This window comes from Octopus bimaculoides, chromosome 13 (genome assembly GCF_046866305.1).
Source record: "Octopus bimaculoides isolate indiv1 chromosome 13, ASM4686630v1, whole genome shotgun sequence".
Lineage (NCBI taxonomy): Eukaryota > Metazoa > Mollusca > Cephalopoda > Octopoda > Octopodidae > Octopus > Octopus bimaculoides.
In genome coordinates this window covers 54037910-54052909 of record NC_142940.1, presented here as the reverse complement: position 1 = coordinate 54052909, position 15000 = coordinate 54037910, and the positions used below count along the sequence as shown (strand labels likewise).

Below are 15000 nucleotides of genomic sequence, written 5' to 3'. Positions count from 1 at the left end.
CAAATCAGGAGAGTATGGTGGGTGTGGCAGCACTTGCCAGCCATGCGTTTGAATGGCTTCCTTGGTCATATTGGCAATATGAAGGCAGACGTTGTTGTGCAGCAGAAGAACTTCATGCTGCCAATAAGTCTTTTCTCTTGAATAGCCATGTTGAGTCGTTCCTGTTTGGTTCTGTTCAAGCAATTCATCCGAATATATATAAGGCAGGATGTGTGTGCGTGTGTGTGTGTGTGTGTGTGTACGTGAATGTAGTTTATGCATGTCCACAAATTAGCACGCATGTCGCTCCAATTTTAGGAGGAGATTCGGAATGACCCTATGTGCATTTTCGTCAACTTTCTCTCTCGGAGGTACCCGCGTATACCTGTAAAAATCGATTTTCAACCATAACTTTTACCAATTTCGAAGTTTGCACCTGAAGGAGAGAGAGAGAAATTGTATGCTTGTGAGAGGGAGGGTGAAGGAGAGATACATTTTGTTTGCCAGCGTCTAACAAAAAAAAGTAGGAGACGGTGCTATTTCTTAACAGTTGTGTGGTAAGCAGCAAACAACAAGCAAAAAGAAAAAAACGCAGCAAACAACAAGCAAAAAGAAAAAAATACCTTCTCTCTCTCTATGAATCTTGAAGCAGATAAAGCTATAGATAATAGCATGTTTTTTTTGTATGTATATATTCTTTTATTTTATTCTTTTACTTGTTTCAGTCATTGACTGTAGCCATGCTGGAGCACCGTCCTTAGTTGAGCAAATCGCCCCCAAGACTTATTCTTTGTAAGCCTAGTACTTATTCTATCAGTCTCTTTTGCCAAAACACTAGGTTACAGGTACGTAAACACACCAGCATCGGTTGTCAAGTGATGTTGGGGAGACAAACACAGACACACAAACACGCACACACACACATATGTATATGTATGTATAAAATTGTATTATTATTTATATAGATAGGGTGATAAATTGAATATTAATTTTTTCTGAATTTTCAGATTTTTTTATATGCTAGGCCACTTGGTTTTAAATTGAATTAATATTCAATTTATCACCCTATCTATATAAATAATGTATGTATGTATATATATATATATGTATATATATATATGTATATATATGATGGGCTTCTTTCAGTTTCTGTCTACCAAATCCACCCACAAGGCTTTGGTCGGCCCAAGGGCATAGTAGAAGACACTTGCCCTAGGTGCTGCACAGTGGGACTGAACCTGGAACCATGTTGTTGGTAAGCAAGCTACTTACCACACAGCCATGCCCGTGCCTATTTAATATTTATACACAGATAAATATGTACATATATGCATGTGTGTGTGTATGTGTGTGTGTGCATGTGTATGTGTGTGTGTGTGTGTGTGTGTGTGTGTACATGTATATGTGCAGGTATGTGCTGCTTGTGTTCGACTCTGCGTGTGTTTGCACTGAGCTCACTTGAGCAGCAGTAATGTTGTTTCTAACCAGCAGACACAAGACATACGGAAGGAAGCACAGTCATTGAATATGAAAAGACATGAAATAAAGGAGCCTTACTTGGAAACAAAGTAAGGTCTTTCATTATCCCCTATTCTATATCCAGTTGAAGAACAGAATACAGCTTCAAGAAGTCTCATCTAATCCAAAGGGGATGGACGTAGAAATCAAACCATCATCATCTTCATTCTCATCTTCATTTTCATATGATAAAATTGCTCTATATATAAAAGTACATGTCACTGCATTAATGTCTGTCTTTCGTATATAAAATGTGTATACGCCGGTCTTAAGCATGGGTGCAATGTGTCTGTGTGCCTGTGCATGTGTGTGTGTGTGTGTGTGATTGCGTGCGTGGATGTGTGTACGTGTGTGGTGGGTGGGGAGGCGTTATGTCTGTAAACATGATGAATGATCAATAACTGACATCTGGATATTATCTAAGACCGTTATTGGTACTGGAACAGTATGTGTCTGTGTCCATATGTGTGCATCCGTGCATGTGCGTGTGTGTGTGTGTGTGTGTGTGTGTGTGCATGTACGCATGTGTGTGTTTATACAGACACAGGCATACATACAGATAATAATATTTGTGTGTGTGTGTGTGTATCCAGATAATGATATATGTGTGTGTGAGTATATATATATATATATACATACACACACATACACACACCTAATATAATATATATATATATATATATATATATATATATAGTGTGTGTGTGTGTGTGTGTGTGTGTGTTACAGCAGTGTCGATAATTCCTTATACAACATCCAGATGTCAAATATTGATCAAACATCATGTTTAGGGAGATAATGGTCATCACTTCACCATCTTTATGTCTCTATGGCAACCAACCTAATTTACATCCACCTCCCTCCCTCCCCCTATCGTCCTTCTTATATTACCATAGGCGTCTCTTCCACCACCACCACAAAACCCACCCACCCACACACACACACACACACACACACATAAGCACTGCTCCAAAAATTGCTGTTGTGTTTGTGAGTGTGGGGGGGGGGGGAGGGGAGGTCATCTATGCTGACTCACTTCAGACAAAGGGGTGGGGATATCTGAGACAGTGCCATTGAATGCACCATTGCTCCATTGGCAGCAGCGGTGGCAGTGGCAAGAGTAGTGGAGGTGGTGATGATGATGATAGTGACATCATCATCATCATTATCAAAATCATTCTCAGCATCACCTTCACCACAACCATCACCCCACCACCACCATCATCATAATGATTGTCATCATCATCATTGTTGTCGTCGTCATCATTGTCTTTTGTCATCAATGTCATCATAATCGTCATCGTCGTCACCATCGTTGCTGTAATCATCATCATCATCGCTGTCATCGATGTCACTGTTGTTGTCATCATCATCATCATTGTCATTATCGTCATTGTCATCATCATCATCATTGTGAGCATCATCGTTGTCATCATCATCATCATCATTGTCATCATCATCACTGTCATCATGTGTTCCTATACCAGACATCCTGTCCAGACATCCTGTCCAGACATCCTGTCCAGACATCCTGTCCAGACATCCTGTCCTTAAACATATTCTAATGAGGACCCAATAAGAATGGATCTTCTTGAATCATTCAGAACATATATATGCGAAGATGTCCAGTTGGCTTGATATAGCAGACCAATATCCCTCAGAAAACACTCTGCTATCTTTAAAACAAGGACCTTATTAATCTGTAAAGGATCTTCTCTGTAACCATGCAAGGGGATCAATTTTGAAGACATCTGTCTCTCGGTAAACAACCTGTTACCTTGAAAACTGGAACCATTTGTCATACAACCATTAGACAGGATTTCTGCCGCTAGGGCATTAGTTATATTCCCATCCACACACACACACACACACACACATGCACACACACACACATGCACACACACGCATGCACACACACATATACACACACACACATGGATACACATGCACACACATACATGCACACACATACATGCTCACACACATGCACGCACACACACATATGTGCCTGTGTGCACACACACACATGTGCCTGTGAGGGGTATTTGAAGTTTTATGGGTATATATTTATAGGCTTCACACACAGGTGGTTCTTTACTGTCTTAAATCAGATCAGTGTAATATCTAGAAAATTTGCTATCATTAGCTCAGAAGAGATAATTCTATTTAAGCCAAACTTTTTGAATATCCTTATCTAAATTCCTTTGTAAATCTATTTGTTGTGAGGCTATTCATATTGTAGGGGATTGCTAAACCATCATCTCTGTACAAACCAGAGATGTTCAGAAAGGCTCACTTCCTGGGGGAGTGAAGAATAAAGAATCCTTTGAAGTCAACCATCTTAGTCCAATTAAAGCTTCCCATGGATACATTGGGCAGCTGATTGCCCTCCTCTTTAATCCAATTCAAATGGACATGATATAACAATGGCTTCCCAGCATTCATTATTATTCTGATACAAAGGTTACAGGTTATAGCAAATGGTTTCTTAAAATTCGAGATTTTTGTAAAAAGGCATTTTAAAAAGAATGGATAAAAATCCACAATGACATTAAATAAATTTACAGCAGATTTTATTTTAAATGCCATGGAATAGCTTCATTGCCACAACACTATGGTTACACTGACCAGCTTCACAGTGTTTTTTTAAATTTTCAAATTAATGGTGGCATTGAGAATGCATTTAGCCACTGTGAACAATTCACTTATGTATATATATATATATAGATATTTGTTTTGCTAGATTTTTGATCTGAAATCGTGTGTTGAAACCGATGTTGTTGTATTTGGGGATGGTCATATATTGCCAGTTTAGCCAGTTTAGCAAGGAGGGACCCACATAAGAAAGAAGAAAGCAAAGGACCACTGATGAGGTCACAGAAGTGTGACGAAAGAATTCTGGCCGAAATATGATTAATGTAATGTAATGTAATATAAAGCTGAAGCAAATTAACACCAAATATACAGTGCGTGTGTTTTTATTGGCTAAACTGGCAATATGACCATCCCCAAATACAACAACATATATATATATATATATATATGTATATATATCTTTTATTTTTTACTTGTTTCAGTCATTAGGCTGTGGCCATGCTGGGGTAACACCTTGACGAAATTTAGTCAAACAAATCAACCACACTGCTTTTTTTTTTTTTTTTTAAGCCTGGTACTTGTTCTATTGGTCTCTTTTGCCAAACCGCAAAGTTACTGGGATGTAAACACACCAACACCGGTTGTCAAACAGTGCGGGGGCACAAGCACAGACACAAAGATATACATGTGCATACACACGCACATACACATGCACATACATGCACATGTGCATACACACACATGCACAGACACACATACATGCACACATGCACACACACACACACACATAGTGATAATGAGAGAAGAGGGACTGTGATAGGGTGAGAGGGAAGCAGAAATAGAGAGTAAGATGTAGAGAGATAGAGTTAAAGAAGGGGAGACACTGATGGAGAGGCAGGAGAGAGGCAGTGGTGGGTGAGGAGGGATACAAGGTTAGAAAGGAATGAAGGAGAAATTGAGGTAGAGAGAGAGAGGACTAGAAGGCTAGACATAAAGAAGAGGAGAGAGCGGTAGATAAAGAGAGATGGATAGAAGCTTAGAGTGAAAGGAGGAGAGGTGGGGGTAGGGAAAAAAGAGATGGTGATAGAGAAAAGAGGGAATGATAGTGGTAAAGAGAGGGAGAGGCAGAGGTAAGTAAGAGGGGAAAGAGAAAGAAAGAGAGGTGGGGGTTAAAGGCATGGTGAACAAACAAAAAGATCAAACATACAAATGGTGGGAAATTGCAAAAGTAAAAAGTGTTTTTCACCTGAAAAGGTATTCATTGTTTATTTTAAGGTTCGACTGTCAGACATTGATATTAATTATATTAAGAGGATTAGACGAGAGTAATTAGCATTAGCTAATCCTCTCACTTCATCTCACCTGAAGCTCTTCTGAGTCAGACAAACGTCTTAGTAATGAAATTTTCAGGGATAAGTTTATCTTACAGCTCCCTTGAACTGTGTGTGTCATATAAATAACTACAGGCTATATATACATACATACATACATGTGTACTCAGCCACACAGCCATTCAACCACACAGCCACTCAGCCACACAGCCGCTCAACCACTAGGCACTCAGCCACTCAGCCACTCAACCTCACAGCCACTCAGCTACTCAACCACTCAGTCACACAGACACTCAGCTACTCAGTCTCACAGCCACTCACCCACTCAGACACTCTGCCATACCTGCACCAAAAGTATATTTCAATTAAGTAAAACAAGAAAGATATTTCTTAGCCTTGAATAATATGCCAGTTGCTTTTGACTTTTTAAAGATATGATATTTCTGTATTTTAGATATTGAGGAAGCGAATTAGAAAGTTACTGGTCTGTTTGGCAGAGAGCTTTGTGGTATTTATTCTGGCTCTCTACCTAAATACCACAAAGGTCAGCATTTACTTTCATTCTTTCTCAGTCTATAAAATAAAATGTTAGTCAAAGATGGTGGATTGATAAAATTATTGGAACGACAAATGAGATACTTTCTGGTATTTATTTTAACTCTTTGTATTCTAACAAAAACAACAACAACTATGACAACACTAGTGCCAAGTTGTACGAGTCCTGTCTTCTTTTTTTTTTTTTCTTGTATAATATCAGTGGTTTGGAGAAAGAGAGAGTACAGCCAATCCAGCTAATCCAGCCATCTGTGATCTAACACAGTCACAAGAGACACAGAGATAGGAGGGAGGGTATAGCTAATAAGAGTTACACCAGTAATTCTTTGGTCCTTATTTTAAAAACCATGGCAGATTAAAAACTAAAGTTAACTTCAATGGAATTTGAACTCAGAATGTAGATCAGTGGATCCCAACAGGGGTCTAAATGGCCCTTAGCAGTCCATGTAAGATTTTGTTGCTAACATTTATTTTCAATAAATTGTTTATATTTCTACAATACACAAAATATTAAAACCATTTTTTTGCCATTAAGTCCCTAATAATATTTAATTCTGCAAATATAATAAGACTTTTTAAGCATTGAATAGCAGTAGGGGAATCTATCTGAGTCATGTAAGAATTGAAGGGGATCCATGTGCAAAATATGATTGAAAAACACTGATGGAAAAGAATGAAATAAAATGCCTGAAGGCATTGAGGTATTTTATACCATCACTCTATTAAATCTGTCTCTTTTACTCTCATTTTATCTATCACTCAACTGAATCAGTCATCCATCACCTTAACTAATTCAGATGAATACCCTTTGACAGTTATGATACCATATCTTGGACATATTCCTTTGCTGGACATCAACACATTCAAGCTTCAATGTCTGGTAGGTGACTGTCTAGACACCCACAAGATTATCCACCACAAGATTATCCACCACAAGATTATCCATCACAAGATTATCCACCACCACTGACTTTGGTCACCTTTTTTAATTCAATACCTTCACCACTAGTGGAAAGGCTTATAAAATCAAATAACAGAACAGTACCCATGACTTTCAGAAATATTTTTTTATGCTCAGAATTGTTAGTACATGGAATAAACTACCAATGTCCATTGTTAACTGTCGAGACACTGTATCCTTCAAAAATTCCTTGTTTCCAAAAATTGCACAAGTAATCACCAACTTGGCACAGGCATGACTGTGTGGTTAAAATGCTTGCTTCCCAACCATGTGATTTCAGGTTCAATTCCACCATGTGGTACCTTTGATCATAAGTCTGCTGGATCATGGACTAAGTTAGGACTTACCAGCAACAACAACAACAATGATTCTAACTATAATACTAATACTAAAACTATAAGTGGGTGTAGAAAATATTGGTTTCAAATTTTGGCACAACGCCTGCAGTTTCAGGGGAGGGGTAAAGTGAATTGCATCGACCCCAGTAGTCAACTGGTACTTATTTTATCGACCTCTAAAGGAGGAAAGTCAAAGTCACCCTCAGTAGAATTTGAACTCAGAATGTAAAGACAGATAAAATGTGACTTAGTATTTTGTCAGATGTGCTAACGGTTCTGCCAGTTCACTGCCCTTAAGTTAACCTGGGTGACCTTTGAACTTACAACGCAATGAGTCTGAAGAATTTTCACCAAGCATTTTGCCCAATGTGCTAACGACGCTGCCAGCTCCCAACCCACCCACCTGGGTATAGAAAACATTAGCAATTCATTAGGAAAAGCCTCTCCACTGTTAAAAGGGGAGAAAGACAGCTTTAAATTATGAGAACGTTCTTTATGTGAGTCTACGTTTAGTAACTATGGCAACAGTTCTGGCGAAAGTTAGAAGGGGGAGAGGAGGGTGTAGTTGGACAGTGGAGACATTTTGCTGATGTAAGCAGAATAGAAGACTACATCGCCGGCTATGGACGTGCGACGCGACGTAAGTAGATAAATAGATGCTGGGTGAAGATACAGTGAAGATATGTCACGTGCTGAGAGAGAGAGAGAGGGAGAGAGAGAGAGAGAGAGAGAGAGAGAGAGAGAGAGAGAGCAGAGGGTTGTTGTGACAGGGGAAGATCATCGAGGAAGGGTCAAATAGGTTAAGGTTTCCATCCAAAATAAGGGGCCAACAGGAATGAGGAGATTCTGTATTATAAATCCTGGCCATGAGTAACATGGTGAAATAAAATGATGCAGCAAAGGTGATCATCGTCATCAATACCATCATCATCATCATCATCATCACCACCATCACAACCACCATCAACATCATCATCACCAGCATCGTCTTCATCATTGTCATCATGATAATGATAATGATGATGATGACAGTGAGGACAATAATAACGACGATGACAATGATGATGATGAGAATGAGATGGCACTGGTGGTGGTGGTGGTGGTGGTGGTGACGATGACAGAGGTGGTGGGGTGGCAGCAGCAGCAACAGCTTTGATGACAATGGTGAGAGGATAGATAATGAAGATGTTGTAGATGGCCATGCTATTGATGAAACCATTAAAAGACATGACTCCTCATCAATAAAATGGATATAAATGGGAAGATTTGGGAGCATGTGCATACAGATAATTGCTACATAAAACATACATATATGCATATATATATATATATATATATATTATATAATATATATATATATGTGTATGTATATATATATATATATGTATATGTATATATGTGTGTGTGTGTGTTTGTCTGTGTTTGTCTGTGTTTGTCTGTGTGTGTATGTATGTATGTAGGTATGTATGTATTGACATGTACATCTCTGAATATATGTATGAGGAGGTACCCAAAAGTAACCAGAAACGTTCTCTGTGGAACAAGCCCTTTGTAGTTCAGGCTTCTGCCACTAGAAGCCACTTGATGCAACCCTCAGGCATCAGTCTGCTGACTGGCAGTGTTCTGTCAAGTTATACTGCCATGTGGTGCATCTTTGTTTTGCAGTGCTTCTCCCCTGATGTGATTTTTGCGATGGCTGAAACAAAGGAACAGCATGCTTTCGTGAAATTTTGTTTTCTGCTGGGGAAAACAGCAGCCAAAACAGTTTGTTATGCTTCAGACAGCTTACAAGGACAATGCCATGAGCAAAAACACAAGTTTAAGAGTGGTTTCAATGCTTTAGGAATGGTCACTTGTCACTTGAAGACCAACCTTGTTCAGAGTGACCGTTGACCTCCCAAACAAATGGAAATATCATGAAAATTCATGAACTGATCTTGAAGAACCATCACCGAACAATTGGCAAACTTGTTGATATGACTGGTGTATCCTGGAGCTCATGCTAATGAATTTTGAGTGAGGAATTGTGAATGAAAAGAGTTGCAGTAAAATTTGTGCCTCACTTGTTCACGGATGATCCAAAGCAGTCACGTCTGAATGTGTGTCGTGAACTGAAAGAACAGTCAGAACTTGATCCGGACTTTTTTCAAATGTCATCACTGGTGACAAAAGCTGGTGCTACGGAACTTGGAAAAGTGGAAGAGGTGAAGGAAAAAAACAACGGAGGTGCTAAAAGGCATCACTTCACAAGAGTTCCAGGACTGCTTCGAACAGCGGAAAACATATCTGGACCAATGCATTGCTTCAAATGGAGAATACTTTGAAAGCATTAAAAGTGTAATCATCCAAAACTAAGTGAATAAAATAATATTGCAAAATTCCGGTTTCTTTTGGGTATCCCCTCATAGATGCATGCAGATACACACAGACAGAAACATATATAAAAAGAGCACTCAACTCATTGACCTAAAGAAACTCACCAACAAACTCAAACACACTGAAGCTTTTGCTCTACAGACATGCTGTGTATCATCTCTCTGCCTTTTCTAACACTACTATTACAGCCTCTGCTCCTTTCATGTCATCTCCACACACAAGTATTTTTTAGTTGCTAGTCTTTTCCCCTTTCATCAGCCATATTGTGACTATCTCTCTGGAATTCACTCCTGCTACTAAATCCAGTCTTTCTGCCCCAGGATGTCCCACTGGAGTATTTTCTCCTATATGTGAGTGTGTGTATGTGTGTATGTATATGTTTATGTATGTATGTATGTATGTATGTATGTATGTATGTATATAACATCATGATCATCATTTAACATCCATGTTCCATTCTGGCATGTGTTGAACTTACAACCCTAGGATAAGTATTCCTCAAACCTAAACCAAGAAACTTTAAAGCATTTCTAAATGTGATATGACTTCAGCCTGACATTAATCCTTGTTTCTCATTGTTTATGATTAGATTCGAAAACAAATTAAAACCAGATTATATCATTATATTGCAAAAACGGGATTACTAGAAAGAAATTTTGCTATCTTTGGTTGGTAGGCAGCACTCACTGACAGACACAGAATATATACATATTACACATAGATGCATACATATACATACATATATATATATATATATATATATATATATATATATATATATATATATATATATATATATATATATATACACAACATACATGCATACATATATACATACACACACACAGACACACACACATATATATATATATAAAATTATATAAAATTTGTTTGTTTGCGTTTATGTATGTGTATGTATATATATATGTATGTGTATATATAAATAAATGGACAGACAGACAAATAAATAGATAGATAGACAGACAGATAGACAAACAGATAGATAAACCCAAATAATTCTTCATTTACATGAGAATTTGTTGGATGGTTTTGATGAAAAAATACCTCCCTGGGTCTAATTATGATGAACCCTGTGGAGTAAGTACATGTTTCATCCTTTTGTTATGTATATGTTATGTGTGTGCATGTACATATCATATGCATCTATGTATATATATATAAGTATGTAAGTATGTATGTATGCATATATGACTGTATTTGAGTGTGTGAGTGTGTGTGTGCGTATTATGTAACAACTGGAAAATAGATTATAGTAGATTGCCTTCATCAACTGTAAATAAAAGATGACAATGATTTTGGCACCATCCGGAAACATCCCCCTTTCCTACCTCACGTACACAGCATCACTGATGTTGTTGCATAATATTTCTTTCCATATTGCCACCCATAACAAACCATACTATCTCTCATTTTCACCATCTCTCCCTCTCCATATTGTAATCTTTTTATCTTGCTTCCTCTATGTCTCTCATTTCTCTCTCCATCTCTCCTTTTCTTTATCTCTCCATCTCTTTCTATCTCTCCTCCCATTCATCTCTCCATCAGTTCATCTTTTCAAATCTCTGTCATTCTATCTCTCCATTTTCCTACTACCCAAAGGACTGGCTGTATTTATTCTATCCATGCCAACTATCACATTTTATGCATACATACATTATATATACACACACACACACACATATATATATATATATATATATATATATATATATATATATATATATATATATATATATATATATATATACACATACATACATACATACATACATACATACATACATGGGCCCGGGAACAGGGGGTGCAGGTGGTGCAAGCGCACCCCCTAGAATTTTTGAAGAGTGCAGAACCAAAATTTGCACCCTTACTTATTTTCCTCAGGTTCAGAAAACAGTGAATAAAAAGTGATGTGTAAAAAGTAGCTTGAAGTTAGGTTCCTTTTCAAAGAACAAAACACAAAAATAAATAACAGAAAAAAAAACAAGACCTTGTTTGTAAAAAAATTTGGACCTGGGTTTGCACCCCCTAAGCAAATTTCGTTCCCGAGCCAGTGCATACATACATACATACATGCATACATATATAGTGAATCCAAACAAAGAAGAACAAACAAGAAAAAACTATAACGCGAGGACATGGTACAAGTACTGTATTATCAGACGCTCAGGAAAGGAAGGAAAGAGGGTTTAACATTTTGAGCAAAGCTCTTCTTCAGAAATAGAGGATATAGATAATATATATATATATATATGCATCAAAGTATATACATATGTTTGTGTATGTATGTGTGTGTGTAGCATAAAGGAAGAAGGATTTGGAATCTGAGCAGGTACCATGTTAGTTTATTACTTTATTAAGGAAAACAATACTGTAATAAACAAATCTTGAATATGTATAATTATCCACTATTCTTTATGATGTCTTGTATATATATATATATATATATATACGTGTGTGTGTATATATATATATATATATATATATATATATATATATATATATATATATATATATATATTTGTATATATATATATATGTATAGATAGATAGATAGATAGATAGATAGATAGATAGATAGATAGATAGATAGATAGATAGATAGATAGGCAGATAGGTAGATAGGTAGATAGAGAGAGAGATAGATATATATATATGAACACATACATACATAAATATGAACATACATACATACATACATACATACAATTATTAGTCTATTAGAGTTAGCTTTTCCAGTGTATGTGGTGCCCATGCTCAACAGAGAGTTGAACTGTTGAACTGAGGACTGAGGTGATGTCAAATAAACTGCAATGTCCCAGAAGCTCAGCAAACATACCCTTCAGTGCGATATGAACTGGGAAATATTGAGTAGATGCGTTCAACAACTTTATCCAAACAGTCATTTTTTTCCCCCTCGGTATACAGAGATGCAAGTACATTGAGACCCCTAATAGGGGCTAAGTATTAGACTAGACATCAACAGCTCATAGTTTTTATCTGGTCCTTTCAAATATACATTAACTGACATAAAACAAAGACATAAATAATACTTGGGTGTGTATATACATACATGTGTGTGTGTGTGTGTATTTATATACAGTGTATGTAAATTGTACAGTTGAAATATCGGCAGTGTCTGGGCAGCCCCTAATCCTCTAATCCTCTTAACTTACTCATGTCTGTGATGTAGTGGTGAATACTCTTTTATAACCTGGTGGATTGAGCTCATTCTTTGTATGTATGTAAATATATATGAATGTATGTATACATACATATATATATATATATATATATATATATATATATATATATATATATATATATATATATATATATATATATATATATATATATATATATATATATATATATATATATATATATATACATATACATATACACATATATATATATGTATATGTACACTCACACACACCCACACACACATACACATATGTATGTATGTATGTAAGTATATGTGGGCTGGTCGTTAGAATGTATGCAGAGAATATGTGTATGTCTATGTCTAACGGGTGTATATTAAGGTATGTTTAATACAAGACGTAGAGTTGTGACAGAAGAATAAAGAGAACATGTGCTGGAATGACAATTTGTACACACACACACACACACACACACACACACACACACACACATATGTATATATATATATATATATATATATATATATATATATATATATATATATATATATAGATGCATGTGTGTGTGCTTGAGAAACGTTGTTGTTTGCCTGTAGGCTTAACTTGGCAAGGTGCTTTTCATACACCTATATATATATATCATGAACTCCTCAAACCACAGCTTGCACCAGAGTTAAAAGACACTCCTCCAGTTTGTGTGACATGTACCCTGGTAGCAATGTGTGTGTGTGTGTGTGTGTGTGTGCGTGTGTAAGGTGGCCAACTGGCTGAGCTGTTAGCACGCTGAGCAAAATGCCTAGCGGCATTTTGTTTGTCTTTGCATACTGAGTTCAAATTCCACCGAGATCAGCTTTGCCTTTCATCCTTTTGCTGTAGACAAAAAAAAAAATAAGTACCAGTCATGTACTGGGGTCGAAGTAATTGATTTACCTCAACTCTGAGGCTGTGCCAAAATTTGAAACTAATATATGTGTGTGTGTGTGTGTGTGTGTGTGTGTGTGTGTATAAGTATGTGTGTACACTACACATACCCACACATACATACACACATGCATACATACACACATACATACATACATATATACATACGAACATACATACATACATACATACATACAGACATATCTATTATGATGATAATGATGTATGTGTGTGCATATATATATATATATCATATATATATATGTATTTATAAATGCATAGAAAGACACCCACATACACATAAACAGAACATAATGAATTCTGTTTACCAAGTTCAATTCTAAGTTGAACTATTGGAACATTCCTAGATTTTGGCACCATTGTAGAACAATACAAAAGTCAAATGTTTGTATCAAGAATTAGCATTTTCAGCATATTTTATATTTTCACCAAATTTACCAAATATAACATTGGAAATAAAGTATTTTCTGTGAGAATAAAGAGAATAAAGAGAAAATATTTACATTTATTTCCAACTAATATTAGAACTTTTCTCTTGTAATATTCAAGAATGGTATCATACATTTGATGATGAAAGCACTATTGTAAATAATCATAAAAGACATCAGTAAGAATCATTAAAAATAAGGAAACTCGTTGAGTTTCAAAGATTGCTTAGCTATGTAGTTAAATATAGTTGTTCTAACTATATTAAGAATTGACTATTTTGGTTAAGAATTTCTGCTTTTGACATGATCAATTTTATTAAAAGATGAAAAACTATGTATGAAGTTTCTTAAAGTACAGAAATGGATTTTGAAGATCAAACCACCAGACTTGTACAATCATCAGAGTAGAGCATTTTAAGATGTTTTTCAAAGAAAGGAAAGAATGAGGCTAGTTCAAGCTGATAAATTAAACAATAACAAGGTATGATATTTCAATAAAATTCTTACAAATATTCCAATGTCACCAGAATTGGTCCTCAGCAGATGAAAAGTAAAAGTCTAATCCAGACCAATTAGTACTTGAAACTTACTAACCTTTATGGAAGATCTTTGTAATATTGATAATCCATATGAATCCATTAAAAAATCCAGAACTTATAAAGCCAAGCACCAGTCTGATTTAATCACTATTTTCGGTGCATTTCTACAGAGCTGCATAATAAAACAACTGCTGCAACTGTTAGTATCCAAGAATTGAGAATGGAGCTGTTTTTTAAGTTAGTCCAATTAATT

The 15000-nt window shown here is 36.2% G+C and overlaps 1 protein-coding gene across 1 annotated transcript in view; it reads right to left on the bottom strand.

The window, feature by feature from the left end:
* Positions 1-15000, bottom strand: part of LOC106867554 (tripartite motif-containing protein 2) — a 104482-nt gene extending 89482 nt beyond the window's left edge. Inside the window, exon 1 of the mRNA XM_014912460.3 lies at positions 14803-15000. The gene's annotated coding sequence lies outside the window, so the exon portion shown is untranslated. The remainder of the gene's footprint in view (positions 1-14802) is intronic.